General features: G+C 33.5%; 1 protein-coding gene across 4 annotated transcripts in view; it reads left to right on the forward strand.

The window, feature by feature from the left end:
- Positions 1 to 279: 279 nt before the first annotated feature.
- LOC110374817 (protein qui-1) overlaps positions 280 to 18016 on the forward strand; it is a 111488-nt gene continuing 93751 nt past the window's right edge. For 2 of the 4 annotated variants that reach the window (XM_064034204.1, XM_064034206.1), the window contains exon 1: positions 280 to 660. The gene's annotated coding sequence lies outside the window, so the exon portion shown is untranslated. The remainder of the gene's footprint in view (positions 661 to 18016) is intronic. The other 2 variants (XM_064034207.1, XM_064034205.1) reach the window with 2 other exon arrangements.

The following is an 18016-nucleotide window of genomic DNA, read 5'->3' on the forward strand; positions in this document are numbered from 1 at the left end:
CAGTCGTTTGTTTATTACGGCACAGATGTGGCACGCTCTCTTTTCATACGTAGGTATGTTAAAATCCGGCAAAAGAGAATCTGCAATGAGCATAATACATACTTACGCGGTAGTAAAGCAGCACCTAAGTATTCTTCACAAAATCATAAAGATTGTTCCCCCACAATCAGCAAGCCAACATTGTAATTCAGTATCTCAATCAACAATACAATCGGCGGAACAATCAGCGCAATCTATTCCAATTCATATTTAAATTTTACAAGGCGCCATAAAATCTGAATGTACGAAGGCAGGAAATTAGCGGAGTAAGAGGTATCGTATCCGCGGCGGAGTCCGGAGGGCGGGCAGACCCGGGACTCGGGACTTGGGAGCCGGGAGTCTGGCCGAGCCGCGCCTTCCGCCCGCACCGCAGTCTGCACGCAGCCGTCGCGAGCGCCGCCCGCACTCCCGCGACAAAAAATCCCGCACTAGCGCGCAAACGATAATCCGCAATTCGTGAATTAAAATTCAAACGTCTGTGCATGAATTAAAACTCTTTCGTTTCCCCTCCGTGTGTTCCAAGTGTCTGTGATTCAGTTCCATCACGTAGTGAATTTTAATTTTTCTGTGATCGCTGTCGGACTAAGCGGCGGTTTTATAATTGAGCTTTGTTGAATTAAGGTAAGCGCTTTTTTACAGAATAATGGAAGACATTTTTTATGTTGTGTTTTAATGTAGGCTTAATTTGAATGAGAGTTACGTTTGATTTTTTTTCGACGACTATGATAAACGTCTCTACTTGATATGATAGTAAACGTATAAGTATGTTAATTCAGGCAAAATAGTTTTTCTTACAAACTTTTATTTTTAGTGTTTTAGTATGGCAGTAATTATGTACCTTACATTACTTTGTTTTTTTCTTAGGTGGGCTCTTCCTTACTAATATACCTACCTATATATTTACATTTTGCCTGAATAACATGTTAATGCTAATTAATTGTAGCCTACAACATAGTAATTTACTGCCACATAGAGACATAGCAATAAGTATCTATAAATAAATAGGTAAATATAACTTTATTGTTAGTCATTGTAAAATGAAATGTAATGTATTATTATGTTTAGAAGATAAGGTGAGATAAGATAATACCACTACAACATTCTAGTACGTAATTATTTGTTTTGTTAGAGAACTTTGTACTTTTAAACATATGACTAAGTTGGAGTTATTTTATGTAAATAATTTAATTAATTGTGGCAGCTATACATACATCACCAACGTACCACTGCTGACACTGGTCTCTTCACATAGAGAAGGAATGAGACTTAATTACTACTCGTTCAAGGAGGATTACCGAACTAAACATTGAATATGGTAATCTATTTGGAAATACAGTACTTATGTATATGATGATTTTATTTTAGTCAGATACGTTTGCTATAATACTTAATCATGTTCAGTTCCAACCTAGTAGTTGTCCGTGCTCAGAACTTCAAAACTTCGAAGGAGTATTGTTGAAGTGAAATTTACAAGGACACATGATTTGTACTATCCTGAAATAAGCCCGCATGGATCCGCAGAGGAAAATACTATACCCATATGTATATACCTATACATTGTATATTATATTAACAATAGTTCCGGTTACATAACATTCGGCTACTCTCAATACATACCTAGGTAATATGTTTGTCATCAATCATCCAATGTAATTGTGCCAATATTGATAATGTAACGTCATTGTGTCTGTCTGAGAGCCGTGTTCAACTACTTCTTGTAATATTGATTTATTATGAATCATGGAATTGTTTCGTAAATGGTCTTTATTCATATATTTTTTTTAATAATTAAAAACTACATTAATTAATAACAATTGATGTTATGAAAATCTGTCTTCTGATCAAGGCTCTTTCATTCAGAAACCAAGCAAGAGCTTTTGCCATTGTAATGATTATACACCGTCACAACTAAGTACCTTTATATACTGAATCCATTACGCATCCCAACTTCCAGTGTAGTAAATAAATACTTAGTACAGTAAAAATGGATTTTACATTCTACGAAGTAGGCACATCTGCTATTTATATATATCGGCATATTTTATAAGGTCAATGCGTAGCACCATTTTTCTACAGGTGGGTGCTACGGATGTTACGCTGCGCCGCGTAGTATGAAAAAATCGATAGTCAGAAATTTTGCATAGCACTGGCTTGAAAAACATCAGTCCGCATCGTCATCTCCCGAACCTTTTACCAACTATGTTGGGGTCGGCGTCCAGTCTAACCGGATTCAGCTGACTACCAGTGCTTTACAAGGAGCGACTGCTTATCTGACCTCCTCAACCCAGTTACCCGGGCAACCCAATACCCCTTCACAACATCAGTCCGCATGTAGATATAAAAACCATGTTTCTACAAAATATTCGCAAAATTTTATTCGTCAAAGCTTTCACAGGAACGCTATACAATTTCAAACAAGCAAGCAACATTCCTGTGTTCCGATTCAAAGGGTAAAAGTGCTGGTCAAATTACAGGTGTACCACGATTTTAGGATTTCCGACGGACTCTCTGTGTAACTGAAACTACTGCGGTTATTTGAAAATACGCAAAAGCCTTTGAGTGTACATAGTAGAACCGTAGGTATACATATGATCCTTGATCGTTAAAAAACTTAATAAAAGACCACATTTTAAAAAAGATATGAAACCTGACAAAAATATAATATCCTCAATTGTCATAGATACGCATACGGATACGGTTGTATCATGGTACATTACGAATTAACTTCGATCGAAATCCATACGAGTAATTCTTTAAGAAGATGATTACCGTTTAAGAACAAAAAATACTTCTTTTTTTAGCAATCGCAGCGGTTTAATCCGAAAAATTACTTTCCATTATAACCCCACCAAAAAAATAAATGGACTGAAAAATAACCATTACCTGAGTTACGTAATATTAGGAGCTGAGCTTCACACATTGGCGGTCTTGGATTTCAATCGGGTACCTAAATCGGGTAGAAGGGTAATTGGGTTTCTCCGATAGAAAAAAATTCAATCATACCCCGGGATGGGTATTGCTCTCAATAAGACCGATAGGATCGCTCGCACCCTTATATTATGAACTAATATAGAAATTGATTAAATGCTCGTAGTTTATGAAAATTAAAATTGTTTATCGTATTCACTAGAACCTTTGTTGATTGGTTTATTGAAATATTCAACAAATTCGTTTAATTTTTCAGTGAAAAAATCTTTATTTATGGGTCAATTTATGCCTGCATTTTGATCCTTTATCCATTTTTGTTCACAACAGGTTTAAACAGAACACAAACCTACAGATTGTTGCAGTTTATAGAAGATTATATAAAGTTTTAATTACTTATACTTAGTACTTACATTCTAATAAAATTATATATGCTAATAAAATTCCTAAAATCGATTTTAATCTACATACAACGTCATGGATCTGGGGTTTATTAATTTTGGAGAAGCAGCCTAATATAGCTCTTATTGGAATCGTAGTTTAATATCATTCAATTAGATTCATTTATGACAGACTTAATAAACCAGTGGTTCATATTCCATTGACATGACATAATTAAATTTAATTATAGAAATACCAAACTATATTGCATATCAGAATCAACTGGCTTGTTTTCCACAGTATGACTCCTGCCACGAGCCACGAACTGGTAGGCCCTAAGTATGACCTACATATAGCTGATGTACATCTTAATTTACGAATTATAGCTTTAACAGCATTTGCTGTCAGCCACAAAAGTCTAAGGCAAAAAGCTGGCGAATAATTTGTGATTTATGTGTTCACGAATTTTGAATATTTTATTGTGATAAAAGAATTTTGTCATTGACCATACATTTTTTGTACACCATACATGCTAACTGTTTGACAAAACCCAACCTGTGCTGTATAATAGAATTCCCGTGCAATTACGCGTACAAGCCAGCAACGGAACGCCATAAAAATAAACGAATACAATAACCAGGTTAAATTTAATTAAGAAGGGTGCGAAAATGGGTTGAGTGAAGGAAAAAAGGGATGCGAGCGTGTGGGCTTGTGTACGGTTGTTATTCAGCAAAAACGTACGATGTATGTTTTGTATAGGTATAACCATATTTACTATGTATGTGTGATGTGTGATGGCCTAGTTGTTATAAAGACGAGTAAAAGTCTGAACTCGCCAATCTACCTTGAGCAAGATTGTTTTTAGAAATATTGATTTTATCTTATTATCTATTGTTCTTTATTCTTAATTAATATTCATTTATTAAATACTGGCTTCCGCCTGCGTCGAGTTCGATTATATCGCGTTTCCAAGAGAACTCTTCAAAAATCCGGGATAAAAACTATCCTATTCTTTCAAAGTTAACTCTATCTCTGTACCAAAAATTAAAATCAGTTCAGTGTTTAGACGTGAAAGCGTAACATACAGACAGAGTTACTTTCGTATTTATAATGTAAGTAGGGATAATATTTATGCATTTGACAAGTCGTCATTCTTCACTGCTTCTACTAGGTATTAGGTATTTCATTTTCCTATCAAAGCCCGTCATACAGTTTTAAGAAAACTCCCTGACCGACTGATACACTAAAAAATCCCGCAATGCAAACATTACGAACGCAAATAGTTTAATGACCTTTCTGATATGTGTGTTATACAGTATGATACATTTGGCAACGGTAATATCCGTCGCGTGAATAGATAAATTTTATTAGTCTGTTATTTGGAAAGTGTGGGTATTTGTACACACTGATAATGTTGACACGTGCTCGTATATATTATTTGCATAGTTAGAAACTATGAATTACGTCACTATGATAGTAAATCGTAATTGGAAACTCTGGGAAATCCGAGAAATTTTGAGCTTGTATTTTCAGGAAAAAGTGTACCTGGATATTTTCAGAAATTTTAGATAGGTACGCTTTTTCCTGCCTTATGTTAAACGCGTAACGTTTTTCTGTGAATTTGATAAGCAACTCTACTAACGATTGATAGTGAGTGAGATAGGTTTGATTTAATTCTAAGAATAGTAGCCTCGGATAAATGAAGAAAACATTGCCTTCCTCGTATCCCAGTGGGATATAATAATTACAGTTGGTAGTTATTTAACTTTGACTTATGCGAAAATCGTTTAAACCTAGAGTCAGCAATTGGTTATCAATAAGTGAGTTCGTATAATTTTTACTGAATGTTATGACAGATGACATAATTGGAAATATTCCCAACGTTATCATCATCTTAATCTGAACGAGGAAAAGTAAACTGCGTTGCTGACGTCATTAAGACCAGTTGCTCACGCGTACGCCGCACAGTGCGCATCGTTAGACAGATTGGATCAGAAGGAGCATTTTTTGTAAGTTAAAGTACCTATTGTTGTATTCAATCATAAATATTTAACAGCTTTAATATTTAAGAACACTTTTGAAATAAACCACATTCGAAAATTGAAGATGTTTCTAGATATATTAGCAGTGACATCGCTAGATTAAAGGGCTGCCTATATCGCATGTAATTTAAATCTATCAATTTTTATAACTCACTCTTGTTAATTGGTCTTTGGACTTTTGTAAATTATCTGTTGTATGGGAAGTATCAATAACATCGAATATTATATTTATAGGTTATTTGAAAATGAAACCCGGATTTAGTTATGAAAGTAAGCTTATGATAGAATTTAAGAGGCCGAAATTTATTACCAAGTCCCTGAACTGTATTTTTATATTTCTCTTTTCGTATTTCTTTTCTAAACAATTTAGAACTCATTAATCAAACTAGATTTCGTATTCGATATTTTAATATTTGAAATATACCGTGTAAATACAAAATATTATTCTATCAAAATATTGAATAAAAACGTGGTCTTACTTTGGTGTTCTGTATTTTGTTAAAATGTTTTTTCATTGAAGTTATCAATTTACTTGGTTCAATTTCAATACACTACATATTGGTATACATAACCTCAACAAATAGCCAAGTAAGACATACTCAGTAACAATTTTATTAACGACATACTCTAATTCAATCCACTACCAATAGATGGGTACTGGTTTATATTGCCATACACTTGTACTCAATGGAATAGTAAAACTTCATGTGTTTTATACTTATATAAATGGAAGATGATTCACATAGTACGAACTAGGTCAGTTTATTATTGTAACACTTTCAATGATAGTAAAAACTAGAGATTGGTTTAAGGCTGGTCGAAAATTGTGCGTAGGTTTGATCATCATCATCAGCATTTTGTTGTACTGTAAGACGCAGGCCTCAGGTCTTATACAGAGAAAGGAATAAGCGTATTTACCACGTATGCTCAAAGCTGATTGGTAATTTCTTTTAAGTCCAAGGTTTATGACGATGCTCCTTTAGCCTTTGACGCCCAAGACACATTTTTAGAAAAATCATAAAGCTTAAAAAGCCAGTAAGTCTGACACCAGTCTAACCTAGGGGTATCGGGTTGCCCGGGTAACTGGGTTGAGGAGGTCAGATAGGCAGTCGCTTCTTGTAAAGCACTGGTACTCAGCTGAATCCGGTTAGACTGGAAGCCGACCCCAACATAGTTTGTGAAAAAAGGCTCGGAGGAAGAAGAAGATAAAGCTTAAAAAGCGACATTAGTGATTTTCCACACGTACTAGTACAGCATTAGCTTTAGCCACCACTGTAAGCCACTACAATTTCATACCTTGTAGGTAATTATTTTTGAAACATATTCAATTGAATCTATGGAAAGACAATACAACTCTCTCAAGATGTAGGAAATAACAAATTTATTACAGGGATATACCTAACGAGTCTGTATGTATTCGGCATGGCGACTGGTAGAGCGCCAAAACGCGTTATTTATTATTATCACGGATAACTCGGGCTTCGCGTTTATCAGTAACTACGAGTATGTTCGTTTCCGATGCATTCTAACGGGTTGTGTAACGTAGAATGTTTACAATATTTGTATTCAAAGGACATTGCATTGCATTATTTCAGTTAGTAAATGTTGCTATTCATTTCTTTGTTTCTTATACTTTATAATTAAATAATTTTAATAATTATCCATTATCAAATAATTTTCCATTTCCTCCAATTTAAAAATATGTTATTTATTATATACCTAAGTATTATTTTTTTCTTAACTTCCAAGTTGCATAAATTATGCATATCAAAGAAACATTTTCGCAATCGCTTAAAAAGCAACTTTGCTTCAACAAGACCCCAAACATAGAACCACATCCAAAAAATACAACACACGTGCGAAAAACATAACTCTTCTTACCAATCGAGGAATAAAACATTACCCTAGATCGAGTGGAACACACTCACAAAATATTTTGGATCCATCTCATCGGGCTGCGTAATTCATTTACGTAGTTTCAGCCATCACTCAAAGCCGGCCCTTTGCAAACACTCGAATTCTTTTGTGAGGAGCGATGAATCAGCGTGAGATCGATCTAACAATGCTTCCACGAAAATATTGTGAAAAGATCTGGTTTTGTATAACAACTGAATAATATCCTGTAGAATTGAAAAGATTGAATAGAAACTTTTTTGTTTGTAGCAGTGATAAGAAAGATTGCGATTTCGGATATGTTTGGTTCATCATCATCTGTTTAAAGTTTTGGGGTCGGCTTCCAGTTTAACCGAATGCAGCTGAGTAGGGGTGCTACAAGAAGCGACTGGCTATCTGAATAATATGTTGTGTAGGAAATAGTAAAGACGATGTCTTATACACAAATACAGAGAATACATTCAAAAATTTATAATGTTCTTCGAATTGGTAGTTCAGTAGAGACTTTGTTTGTAGTCACCTCTTGTATTTGTACTCAAGAACAATCCAGATACCATATAAAACATTAATTTCTGACATGTAACATCGTCATCATCACAATCATAATCAGCCAATTACCATCCACTACTGAACCTAGAAAAAAAACGCCAACCATCTCGGTCATGGGCAGCCCACATCTATCCACTGGCCGCCACCTTAATCGTCAGTAATAACATAACAATATCTCATCATCCTCCGAGCCTTTTTCCCAATCGTGTTGGGGTCGGCTTCCAGTCTAACCGGATTCAGCTGAGTACCAGTGCTTTACAAGAAGCGACTGCCTATCTGACCTCCTCAACCCAGTAGCCCGGGTAACCCGATACCCCTTGGTTAGACTGGTGTCAGACTTACTGGCTTCTGACTACCCATAGCGACTGCCATGGATGTTCAATGACAGCCGGGACCTACAGTTTAACGTGCCATCCGAAACATACACATAACAATATGTAAGCTATTTATATCTCTATGTACTAATATTATTTGGCACGCTGAAATAATAGTTCATAACGACATTAATGCTTTTATGTTAACGAAGTGCGAAGTGCTAACACTAATGTTAATATCTGTCAAAACAATTATACTGAAAACTAATGTCTAACCAATGCGTGAAATGGAACGAGTAACAATCACTTTACTGTTGCCGCTTCGATATTAATTTAGTAGAGCAAAAGTCAAAAGAACAAAGAACATTATATTTTGTTTTTATTGTTTTTAACAATAGACAGTGTAATTATCACTTTGAAAAATATGTGAAACCTGAAAATATATTTCAAAATAAATTATAAGCATTTTTAATTTAACTTTTATCGCAATAATTATAATTAATTTTAATTATGAAGCTACCTGAACTTATTTTATAATGATGTAAACTTCACTATTACGCTTCTACGAAACTCCATTTCCTAATTAAACTCTGAAACGCTTTTTGTTCTAATATTTTAGCGTAGGTAAGGAAAATTTCTCATTTCTAATACTCGTTACGGAAGGCCCTTTTCAGTTTCGAAGGCTTTTAGAATATTAGTAATTCCGCGGTTCACTGATTTCTGACCATCTATTATTTAATTTCACCTGTAAAAGGAAATTATAGCTAACTGCCACGGAATAAAGTCCATTTTTCTTGGGAACGAAAGAGATCATTTTTGCATATTGTTCCGAATCTTCAACCGCAGCCAAGCGAACCAACAAAACGAGAAATTTTTCTATAAATAATTACTCTCTATATTGAGTACCTAGATATTACATAAGTCACTTCATAATAATTATAATAATATGGAAAATGACACACTTTGTATTCACGTGCAAAAAATATAATTAAACACACAGAAAATGTATACATTTTACCAATTACAGCAGTTCTAGGAATACCTCGAATGGAAATTTGCGCGAGCACTTTAAAGTACTTAGTAAGTAGTACTTCAATAGTCAAAGTTGCCATTATGAAGTAGGTATGTATTATGTAATAGGTACTTATAGAAGTACTATGCAACGGTTTTGATTGTATTGTTTCATTCTACTTTCAGTAACAATCAGTAGTTATTGAAAGGAAATATATAACGGTACTAGAATACATTGTCATGTATTCTCCAATTTCAAAGTTTACTTTTATTCACCGGACTTTCAACTATGATGACGCACATACAAAGCGATTTGTTGCTTTCACCCAAAAAATACTTTCATGAAACTCAAAAGTACGCAAATACTGAACCTACCATCAAATAGACATTTTTGTTTCGCAAAAGTTATTCGTTTTGATGAAAACAACGTTCGGAAACATTTCGAGTTGCGCATTTGTTCGTACGGAACAATTCCGGTTAAAATTCGAAAAATTCTACAAATTACAAGGGTGCGCAAATATTTTGAATTCGTTCAATCGGAAATTCAAACAACAACAATCTGATTAGGTAATGAGGAACGCCGGCTTAAATTGGAGCATCATAGCGCTTTATTATTTAGCTTTAGTTAGATACATAATTTTATAGACTAGTCTATGTACTATTTTGAGATAATCTTACTCGATGACTACATTTATACTTCGGGGTCTACCTCAAATGTTATGAGGTGGATCTATAAATGAAGTACCTATACTCTTCATTAAACCTATGAGGAAAAAGTATTAACAAAATATTATTTGTAAAACTATTCATCCATTGAATAGCTGCTAGGTACCTACCTTATCACAAAAACTCTCATATTTTTATAACACCGCCGAGATTACCTTCAATATTGCTCCGAAATATCCATATCAGATTCCTCTATACAAATAATAAAAAAAATATCTTCGAGTGAGTCTGGATTACATTTCTATCGTTCCAACATTTTTTCATTGACCCGTCGTATCGAGGCCGGGAGTCAAGATTGGTTGATCCTAAACAAATGTTGGTAGATCGCAAATACAAAGCGAAGATGTAGCATTTTCTTGTAAAATGTTTTTGTAACAAATCTGCGAGTTGAAACACGGCGTGAACGTGACCCAAAGTATACCCGCTATAAATCTGAGCTGTTACTTTTAAATTGCGTGATTTTATTTAAAGAAAGAATTTTTACAAAGCTGCTGCTATAAAATAGAATTAAAAGGCTGTAATTGAAATACTTAAAGTTACATAATGAGCTTAGATTTTAAGCTAATATGGGTAGAGTTTTAGATTACGTGATTACACTGTAGGTGATTACACTTGCTTCTGCTGTCGAGACCATATACTTTTATGAATACTTCTTCTAAAATTAGAGAGTGACGATTTCCTTCCATGTCGTGTTTAATGAACATGGCTGTAAATACTTCGTAACGAATAAATTAGGTGCAATTGTTTTGAGAGTGCATCAATGATTTATTGCGTTTCAGGAAGATTGAGTTAAATCGAGAGTACCAATAAATATCTTACGTTTAAAATTAAGGTTTTCCCGAATTCATTTACGACCCGATAACGATTCGGTATCCCATACATACACAACGAACACATAGCACTATTTCTGACGCAGTTGAATACATTGAAATAAATTATTTTAATAGATAATAATATCTGTTTTTTCAGATACTTTTATGACACTAAGTGAAATATAGAGTAAAATTGAAAATGTAGTTATACATTTATTTAATTAAAAGCAAACAATTGAACGAAACTTGCTTGACGGGCAAACAAATGAACATCGCTCAATACGATTAGAATATTTGTAACAATTCACTTTATTTTGCTTTTGTTATACAAGTTTTTGTTAGAAATATGCAATATTTAATCAAAACTGAAATAATATTGTTGTTATTGTAAAGTAAGTTATGTAATAAATATATTAAACTTATGAAAATAGTGTTTATTTGTAACTAGGAGTAAATAAGCCACTTAAGTATTGAAATCTCAACAGCGTTTTTAAAAGTGTTATTTGTAAATCGTTAACTACATATTTTATTCCGATCACAATACTAAAATGTTTTTCAGCCGTACATTAAAAGCTCTGTGTTCCATCACATTTTTATCAGTTTCTATTTCCGAACCAACATGCACGATTTAGTGCATCGCCGTGAACCAACGAGGTATTTATTAATACTCTTAGCAATAACAAATATACGCTCTCTATAGATATAGGTGCATAGTATTCGGAACATAGTGGGTGTCGTTTTACGATTTCCAATAAATCTCTTATGAAATATGTTAAATTTTTCGTGAAAAGCTACAACTGTTTTTGTAGAATATAGTTTTAATTTTAATAATTCGCAGTCTGTGATAATCAAATCCGCTTATCCTTTTATATATGAAACAGATCTGTTACTAACCCTATTCATTATTATTTTTGTGGAAAATCTAAAAATATGATAATTAAGTGGTTAGGCTTTTTGCTTACAAGTGCTACTTTGTTATTTCTCCCACATTCTGAAAGAACTACATTCTTCCTTCGCTTCATATCTTATTTCTTCTTAATAATTGTGACCTAAAGCTACTTTCACACAGACCTACATATGAACAAGCTTCTGATGTAGGAATTCCGTGTTCGTCATCACTTACGTGGATAGCGTATAAACAGCTTATTTGCTCAACGAGCTGGAAGGGAACAATGAGTCGATGACGCACGGAAACGCCACATTTTGTTGACATTTTTACACACCAAACCGTTTTATATGGATCTTGTGGTACGTCATCAAATACTGAAGCTCCTTTATGGTTCCTTCAATATGAAGAACTTATTATGACAATATTAATTCTACCCTTTTATAGCACTATCATACAAGCCTATTTTCCGAGCGAGCAATGAATTGACAACAGGTACCTAGGTACCAACGATGACGTTTAAATCAATGTCAAAAATCTGCTAGTGTGAAGGTCACACTGAAAAATAGTTATTAATTAATACATAGTACCTAATGGGTAAAAATACTAATTGGATTTAAATAATTAATGTTGATATCGGAACTTGTTTATAGCATAATGAAATATAATTACGCAGCAGATGCTGGTTGGCTGGATGGATAATGGCTTTATATTCAAAATACGAACATAATTTATTCCATTCCACCAAACTACACACACACTCACACACACACAAAACTAAAACCTATTCAGTCTTATCAAAGGTGCGGAGTTTATCAGGTGAACTTCACAGAGTTCTTGCTTTCAATGGGTGTAGATCACAAAACTAAAGTCAGGAATTTGCATGTGAATGTTTTAGTACTACTTCGAGATACCTGGAGTTAGATAATTGAGTTTAGCAGGGGTGCTGGAACTGCGGTTAAAATTGTCGAGCCGAATTGGCAAACTGAAATAGGTATTTGGAGGTAATGAAATAAAGTTTGGTTGGTTTGCTGATACGAAATTGAATAAAAACATTGAACATTGAAAGTAATATACTAACTTTTGTGTATGTAGAATCAAATAATGATGAGGTTATTGACATTGGCAAGTACCATAGTTTAATTTATCATTACAAATAATATAATTTATCAAGACAAAATTCTACTTAAAAAAAATCATTTTTTCCTCATAGCAAACGTATCTATTGATCGTGTTACCTACTCGGAATTGAGATTTTATGTGTATCAAATTGAAGAAGCGTGATTTTCAAATTATCATCTTAATCTTAATTTGCGGTGCTAAAGAGCTTATTAAATACATTATATGAAATCTTTTAGTATATTAAAATGAGGATAAGGAAAATTTTAACGGTTAAAGTTACATATTTACATCACGGACTAAACGTAACGCACATCCTATTGTACACTACTTTCTACGGTATGTTATAGATGTAAAAATATGTTGAAAGTTTCTTTCACGAAAGGACTCTGAAAGTTATAATAAAGTAACCTTCTCTTTTAAACTTATTTTAAAGCAGATACGCGGTTTCCTACCTGTAAGAAAATCGCAGTTTTACACAATCCACGACATTACCTACTTATATAATTTTGTAACCAAAACAGTGCATCTAAACAGATTTATTTACTCTATTCGCAGAACTTACACAGCGGTATAGACATATTTTCTCCCGTAACCCAGTTGCAAGTTAAGTTATTCGGTCAGCCATAGTGGAGATATAAGTGGCAACTTCAACTAGTCCGACCTCAGTTACCTACATCCAATTATTTTCTAACATTCTAACTTACTTTTGAATGGAGCTGAGTTTTTTTTTTCGGATTTATGTCATGTCTGGTTAGTTTTCTGTGGAATAAACAATTGCTTTAATTGCATTGTACGTCTCACCATAGACAAAACACCGCACTGTAGGTACTTATTTTTAAGATATTCATATTTATATGGTTAGGTTTTACAAATAATAAATGACTTTGACTTTGCTTTAATGATGACTTTGCTTTAATGATGCCTTTGTATGTCATATTTTTATTGGGGTATTTTTTGGGATATGAGGGCAAAATAAGAGATAGACCGTGTTCTGTATTAGACACACCATAATATGTGTCAGTAGTATAAGATACTACCATAAGTAATTACTAGATCCAAAAGATTAAATTAAGAAATAAATAAAGTCCGATATCGTGAACACAGTTCGGCTAACTAATAAATTAAATACAGCGACAGTAACTCACTGTTATTTGTTAATAGAATTTTAGCGTGAATCTTCAGAAAATTCGGGAAATAAGGTCGCGTATAAATATATAAGAGGCAGGCACAGTCGAATGCTAGATACATTATTAATGGCAACACTGGCATGCCGGTAGTGCTGTCCACTATTTTTGCCTCGTCAGATCTAGACTTTCGTTTGTTTAGGTGAATTTTGGAGCAGTATGTGAGAAGAGGCCTGTGCCCAGAAGTGGGATAATAAAAAAGGCTGATGATGTTGATTAGAAGTATAACCTATCTATTTAATGTACATATGCATAGCTTATTACCACGGTTTAATTTATTTTTGAGGCCTTAAATAAAAAATGATACCAATACTTCCATTTTAAGTTTTCCTACACAGTTTGTTTACATCTCTGTACTCTGACTCTCATACTGCGGGTCTGCTGGAAGCCATTTCAGTAGAAATAAGCAGTACCTTTGTACTATTTTATTTGTATTTCTGTGTCCGAAAATGCTTCAATAAATAAATGGTTAATTTATAATTGAATCTAGTCCTAAAACTATGATTTTGTAAAGTATAAAACCTTGATTATCTGGACTGTACGTTTGTACAAAATACCTCTATATTACAATATTTTTATGCTTATCGTAATACACCACAACGTTAACAGTCACTATCGGGAGTGTAATCTGGCTATCGCACGAAACATAATGAAATTCGGAATTAAAATTAATTATTTAATGTTCACTGTGAAACCTAAGTAAATAAAGTTAATTAAATAGCCGCTCACTTCGATTGTGGGAACAAACATTGACCTCATTCATATTCTGTGGCAACAGGTATAATATTTATACATTGCAAAGTAAATAATCCCTACTAAGTAATATTATAAATGCGAAAGTAATTCTGTCTGTTTGTCTGTCTTTTCTTCACGCCTAAACTACTGAACCGATTTGTGTGAAATTTGGTACAGACAAAGGTTGTAACTTGAGAAAGGACATGGCAGTTTTTTATAACAAAAAATATTTTTTTCCGGTCATACGCCATCTATTGGTCAAACCAAAAATCTCCCGGAAGTCACTATTACACGCGCACGAAGTCGCGGACAAAAGCTAGTGTACCCTATAAAAATATTCTTCAAATTCTTTTAGTAAATTTTTAATATCTTGCTATAAAAATATGTATGTAACATAAACTATGCAGCTAAAAGCAGAGAGGATTAAATTAAAGTTTCTCTCGCAGGTGAAAATATTTTTATAACTTGATGTTACTTGTGCTGCTAACCACATTTTAAAAAGCCAACAAGACAGAATATTATACATATAAATATAAAATTAAGCCTGCATTTTGAGACTAACGAATAATTAGGTAATACTTAAAATCACACAAATGCTCTTATCAGCACGATGTATGTCCGATACTAATATCACAATATCCTTAGTCAAGTAGTGAGATAGTTTTCAACTAAATAAACATTGTGCATATTTTATCCTAGTTTTAAACACAAAAGTTTCATGCCAGAACAAACGACAATAATACCTAATGAAAATTTAAATGAAAAAAAAAGCTGAAAGTGTCCTAGCCTCGCGTTGAGTACAATAGAGATTTCACGTACCTACACAGATTTTTAAAAAGATACTCATCAAACAATACTGTTCCATGAATGAAAGAGAAATAATTCCTATTCGAAATATAAATAAGCTCCTATTTTTGTATGGTTTTGATTTTGAACAGAATTGTAAAAGAGGATTTTTTGGTTCGGATGAAAAAAATGGGTTTAATTTAGTATTCAATGATGTTCCTGTTTGATAAAAAAAAAATGGGTACGAATTTACTCAAGAAAATTTTATGCCCAAAACGTACATGTATTCAAGCTTTTATTTATTTTTGTTGTATTTACTGCCTATACACTATTATTATTAGTATTCTGGACTATAAAGTCTGAAATTACCAACCCGTATAGTAAGCGTGATGATTAATGCTCAATCCTTCTCCGTGTGAGAGGAGGCCTGTGCCCAGCAGTGGAACGATAAAAAAGCTGTAACAGTTACTCCCTATTTCCCAGTCTCTCACTCATAATTTACTAAAAACTAGTCCTTTATCTCGCATTGTATTTAAACAATTAATCAAAGTCATTAACCGTTTTCGTTTCAAGAAAACGTTTTCTTTTTGGAAACAAAGAGCCACTTAGTTTTAAAGACCCGTTCCCTACTCGGCACATTACCGTTAATTCCGCTTTAAAATATGACCCTCAGGAGCATTTCATCCTGTTCTCTATTACATTTTATCTGAAAGAATTCTTCCATTTTATAGGCGGTAAGTAAAGGTATCCTTTTCTTGATACATTGCATTTGCCGATTGTTACTCCTTGTGTCTTTTCTAGCACCCGGAATAAACAGTAGCTCGTGTCCTTTTTCATTTCATTCCAACCAAACCACATTGAGAAAGCGCATTAACGATCAATCTTTCTCTGTATAAGAAGAGGCCCGACAGTGGGACGATAAAAAGGCTGTTGATGATCGTTGTTGTTGATGGTCGTTATCTTACCAAAATTATCATACATACAGACAGACAGAGACTATTTCTTTAGCATCTATAGTTAGAATGTGGTTGTTTAGGAATACGATTATAATGACGAGACGAGTAACTTATAGGAATAGCAAATGAGCCAGTTCTACTCCATTTTATTCTCACTAAAACAAAAGCCAATCTATCTAAAGAGTAAATAAACGCCGGAATAACGCTTATCAAAATTGTTGTACTCCTCAAAGCGGCTCAAGAGTCGTTGTTTTGGAAGGAATCCGCTAAAATTGTTTCTGTGTAATAGTCTTAAGAAGCCGCCCCTTTGATATAATCTAATCGTTCCTGCTTTAATTACGTTCCTTGAGGTATTTTAGGTAAACCATTGTTCGAGATGGATTTTATGTTAAGTAGGATTATAGGTTTTTGGAAAATTATATGCATTTGAGATAGGCAACATTCATAAAGTTCTGCCTAAGAATTGTACTGTTCATTTTGACTAAGTTTAATTTGATTTCTTAGCTAATAAGACTGTCTTATATTTTATGTTTGCTATAATTCTTTGCTATTTATCACATCTTTGTTAAGTCCATCTAGTAGGAATTCTAAGACCAAGTCGCGAGCAAAAACTAGTTCTAAATAAAATCTGTTTTAAAACTTTAATAGGTATCTATAAAACGAGGTGTTGAAAATAATAAAGGCGCCGTTGAAAAATTACTACGGAAATTAACGTCAGATATTATAAATGTATCTAAAGGTAAAAATTTCACGAGCAAATTAACCCGTCGACGTGTGCGACCTAGTTAAGTTTTATTATAAAAATGTTTATTAATAAACTGTTAACCCTAAAAAATTTATAACAAAGATACTATCTAGTGGATCTCGATAGATTTATTTATTCTATTTGATTTCCATTATATATTTACCCATTAGTGATTAACGTTAAAACGAAAACGTCAACGTCACACGTATTCCTAGTAAGTGGGTACTGTTAACAAAAATAACCAAAAATAGTGCATTACTTGGTAATATTTATTAGGGTAGGTTTCCTTATATTCTAGTCTATTATTTATAGCCAAATATATAACATCAAGTCTATTTCTCTCCTAGTAAACAAAGAAATTAATTTCCCAGTCCCCGCAGAAAATTCCTTACTAGGTCAAACCGGTTTGAACCGAAAACTTCAAGTAATTAGCGGCTCCAATTAATTTGTGAGTGGTTTTCCATCGGCGAGTTCTTCAACAAACCTTCACGGGCCGTTTTTTTCGCTTGATTGATTATATTGAAAACCGTGAACTGGACTACTGAGATTGCTTTGACAAAGTCCTATCTTTTAAAAAGGTTTTAGACAAAATTAACGTTTGGGTATACGGTATCCCCTTTTTTGTATCGGTTCAACTTTAGTAAATGAATTCTTTAGGAAAGTGGCACCACAAAACACAGGGATACAGTAGCACAATTCAAAAAAACGTAAGAATCTGTTAAAACTATTGTACCTACTTAAGACCTATGCCTTTTAAGGCAATAGTAATTAATGATCTAGTGGAAATAGTGAAAATATCTCTATTCAGTAGAATGCGAGAATCGCAATATTCATGCCAAAATTCAAAATTTTAGGCGAAAAACTACCCAGTAACCACTAGGTCTTGTTTTGGGAAAATGTTCTCGTTATA

This window comes from Helicoverpa armigera, chromosome 4 (genome assembly GCF_030705265.1).
Source record: "Helicoverpa armigera isolate CAAS_96S chromosome 4, ASM3070526v1, whole genome shotgun sequence".
NCBI lineage: Eukaryota > Metazoa > Arthropoda > Insecta > Lepidoptera > Noctuidae > Helicoverpa > Helicoverpa armigera.